Source organism: Lycium ferocissimum, unplaced genomic scaffold, assembly GCF_029784015.1.
Source record: "Lycium ferocissimum isolate CSIRO_LF1 unplaced genomic scaffold, AGI_CSIRO_Lferr_CH_V1 ctg4147, whole genome shotgun sequence".
NCBI classification, from domain to species: Eukaryota; Viridiplantae; Streptophyta; class Magnoliopsida; order Solanales; family Solanaceae; genus Lycium; species Lycium ferocissimum.
Window position 1 is genome coordinate 1 of NW_026725585.1, and position 4,366 is coordinate 4,366.

At 39.4% G+C, this 4,366-nt stretch overlaps 1 pseudogene; it reads left to right on the top strand.

Annotated features, from left to right (window-relative positions):
• Window positions 1–228: 228 nt before the first annotated feature.
• LOC132044299 (5S ribosomal RNA) lies at window positions 229–345 on the top strand (annotated as a pseudogene).
• Window positions 346–4,366: the final 4,021 nt, after the last annotated feature.

A 4,366-nucleotide genomic window follows, 5' to 3' on the forward strand; every position in this document is an offset into this window, starting at 1 on the left:
TATGTTATTTTGTTGGCCTGTGTGGCCTTTGTTGGTATTTTACGTAACGCGGGGTTATTTTTGATAGTCCATAAAACAAAGGAAACTCTGCCGAAATTTTTCGAAAATTATATAAATTTGAGACATAGCCTTGTCGGCTTCTGTTATATACCTGGATGTGTTTGATATTATCTGAGGAAGCGTTTGGGTGTCCAGATCGGGCACTAGTCACGGCCTACGGGGTTGGGTCGTGACAATACCAGCACTAATGCACCTGATTCCATCAGAACTCCGAGGTTAAGCGTGCTTGGGCTAGAGTAGTACTAGGATGGGTGACCCCCTAGGAAGTATGCTAAGAAGTCCTGCAGGTTTAGACATAAGAGAAGGATGAGGAACTACCAAGTGACTTGAGGGAAATTAGAAGTGTGTGAACCTCACGGTTGGAGATTCTTAACGATTGCGAAAGATGAGGCGGACTGACTAGATAGAGAGAGAGAAGGCGTATACAGTTACAGAATTAGGACGAGTTTGAATAGTATTGGGGATACTTGGTAAGTAATGTATTACTAAAGAGATACGCTAGCTTATGTGTGGTTATGTTAACCAAAAAAATAATCAATAAAGTTATATGTTAAAGGTATTGACCGACCACGGTATTGAAAGTTAAAAGTGGCAAGTACGATAGGGCAAATTGACATTATTTTCTCTGAAAGTTAGTGTTGGATAAGCCTGATGCAATAACATCAGAGTATATAGAAGAAATTGAACATGTAGTATAGAACACAAGACAAAGGTAAAGGGTTTGAGATCAGATTTTGATAAATGGAACTGGAGGGCAATAGCAATGAATAAGGAGCTGAATTGGGGGAAAATAAGCGGTGTTTGCAAAAGTACCAAAGGATCTTCGGTTCTTGAGAGGCATTCGAAGGGAAATGTGTAGTCATATTGACACGGTTATCTCGAAAACGGAAAAGCCTTCTAGAAATAGAACAGATTCGTACTTCTGAGAGGACATTCTACGAACTTCCGGCTAATACTATAAAGTGGCAAAGTGGAGAAGAGCACTTCGAAGAAGAAAAAAAAGACTCAAGGAAGGTGCCATAGCCAAGCAAGGGAGTTGTCCACTAGTAGAGGACTGAAAAGCAAGTAAGAGGAGGTGCTTGCGAGTCGGCGAGTAGCCATAGCCCTGGCGAACCAAAGACACCTTGACGGGAATAGAATGGTAATTGAATGTTCATTCAGTTATATAAGAGCAGAAGGCTATAGTATTATGAAAGAGTCCAATAAAGAACTAAGGGGGAACGAGAAGAGGTTGACCAACCTATATTAAAGATAAGGTGACCGGGGTATAAGAGAAGGGTAGTCACTTCAAGACATCAGTAAAAACGCCGTGGAGTTGTAACTACAACATTCGAGGACGAATGTTTTTAAAGGGGGGAAGGATGTTACACCCCGTAGTTTCGTATGTTGGGATTCGAGTTACCGTTCAGGAGGTATGTGAGCTTATATGTGTTTAACTTATGGTTATAAGGGTTTAATTGCATATTGTAAGCTATAGAAGGATTGAAGGGCAAGCGTATTAAGGAAATTAAATTTGTTGGAACTTGGAAGAGAATATGAGAGGTAATTTTGGCCCAACGTGGAGAAATAATATCTTTTAGTAGATAAAGAGTTTTGAAGTAAGGTAAAAGCCTAAAATGAAGTTCGTCGAGTCTAGTTTCCAACCCAGTAAACCACTCATCGATAGGACATCGGAGTAGAGAATTATGGACGTTACAAGTTCGGCTGACAAAGCAAAAACACGTGCTACAGTGCTGCTACAGTACCGAATGCTACAGTACTGCTACAATAACTGCTACAGTGACCCGACCAGAATTTGACCCATTATTTAAGGACCAAATCTGATCCAAAACCTCATTTTTCAGCCAGGAATCCTCCAAATATTTCCCAAACATTATAGAAAATTCTCCCAACTTCTATCCACTAGATTTTAACGCGAATTAAGTATAATCTCCGGATTTAAGGTTGGACAGCGCGTAGTTGCGATTATACTATCGTATTGCGGTGAAACTTGGCTTGGATTCAAGGTGATAATCGAAGATATTGCAATTCTAGCGGGTGAAAGGTATGAACTTTTCCTTATTAGTATTGATTTAAGCTTATCTACGGATGAAAAGTTACTAAATGAGCGTATAAGGAATTTATAGGTCGGAAAATTAGATAAAACATCGTGTGGGATGTTTATGAAATATTTTAGTGTTAATAATATTGTTGTTGATGTTGGTATTGTTGTTGTTGTTGTTGGTTGCTGAGTTGAGGTTTTGGGCTAGGCATATAAACAGAGGAGATGCTGCCGAAATTTCGGCAGATTCTAGAAAGATTTATTTGGAGGCTTAGGATAAGTATATGACACCGAGCCTAATAATAGAATGAATGGTTTTATAAGTAGATTTCAAGACAGGAGATAGGTTGGAAAGTCGAGAAGCGAGCTTTCAGGTATGTTAAGGCTCGTCCCTTTCTTTCAAAGCCATGATTCCATAAAAGTTTCCATAACCTCCTTGTTTTCAAAAGCTAGAAGTTTATAAATCTTAAAGCTTCTTATGACGTTAAAAATGAGAATGTTTTATGAGGGTTACGTGAGGATTATTTTATGCTTAATTGTCTCAAGTATGATTTCAACGATGATATGAAAATGTTAAGCTATTTCATGATTTTCTTGATTTTACGTCATTGTTGTTGATCTCACCTTATTAATTTTTACTCCAAGGTGGGATAGAGCGATATGTTTTTATTTGAACTCTTATGCATGCCATGAATATAATATATGTATATGGCTATTGTGTGACACTAAAGAGTCCTACTATTTCATTTTGATTATGTGTTGCACTCATTTTCATTCTTCATATATAAATAAGTCACAGTTGACAGGGGGTGACACTGTGACCTTTGTTGTGTATTACCAGGCCCAGTTGACAGGGGGTGATGCTGTGGCCTTGGCTGTGATGTGTATATACATGACACAGTTGACAGAGGGTGTGCTGTGGCCATTGTTGTGATGTGTATCTATATGGCACGGATGGGACGAGAGTGGTGTCTTTGTGGCCATTGTGATGTGTATATATATGGCACGTTGACGGGGGTGTGTCTTGTGGCCTTTGTTGTGAAGTGTATATATATGGCACAGTTGACAGGGGTGTGCTGTGGCCATTGTTGTGATGTGTATATATATATGGCACAGTTGACAGGGGGTGTGGCCGAGTCAGAGTACTTATATTATGGTATCTCGTGTATGTTAGAGACTTTTTCCGACAGTGTCCTGTGGATAGTGCGTCGAGGCATCGACAGTTGTGTAAAGCCACCATATAGGTCGATATGTTTTTATGCTTTATTTTTGAAGATTTTATTGTGACTAAAGGCTTTCTTTGAATTAACGATAAGGGAGAAGTCCATGATTTGACGAAAGAGTTTTATTGAGAAGTTTTTTTTTACCTGACGGAAGCGTCATTTCGTAGATTAAAGGTTCACAAAAAGTTGTGACTCTTAGATAAAATAGTTATATGGCACTCAGCCGAGTAGGGTTTTGGGTGCCAGTCGCGGCCCTCCGGTTTGGGTCGTGACACCCTTCCAAAAAATGACTTAGCGATAGAACGGATTTGTACTTCTAAAAGGATATTCTACGAACTCCAAGGCCAATGTTATAAAATGGCAAGTGGAGAAGAGAATTTAGGAGTAAAGGAATTCAAGACCCCTGAGGACGAAAGTAAGAAGGGTACACTACCGGATTGGTTGAAGGAAATCGAGCAAACACCAAGGACAAGAGAAAGGATAATAAGTTAACAAAGCTGACCGGGAGGCAACATATCAGTGACATGGTATAAGAACCGCTGTAAAGAGTATAGAGATTCGGTCATAAAGGAATTAATGATACACGGGGAAACTTATAAATATAAACTAGCTGTACTGGCAGAAGATGAAGGCTTGACCAAAAGAAGTAGGGAAAGGGTGTACTTTGTAAGGATTTCGTGGTAGGAACAAGAAGCGGCAAGACACTGGAAGAACTATGACGCATAGTTGTGATGCAAATAAGTAGTTAAGGAGAATTACGGCAAATGAACTAAGCGAATGAAGGGACGAATCGTGAAAATGGACGGTGTGGAATATTAACTTTAATGGTATAATATACACGTAAATCGAAACTGGGAACCCAGAGCAAGAAGAATTTCAAGAGTATTAAGAAGATGGTTGTGACTAGGGTTGAAGAATCGAGGTATAATCGAACACTCCATAAAGGGGTGTAATGAAATCCGCTGTCCCCATTAATCCATTAGTCTAGGGAATTACTAGTCATAAAAGGTAGAAGTGGAAAGATAATAAAGGAGGCACCCGT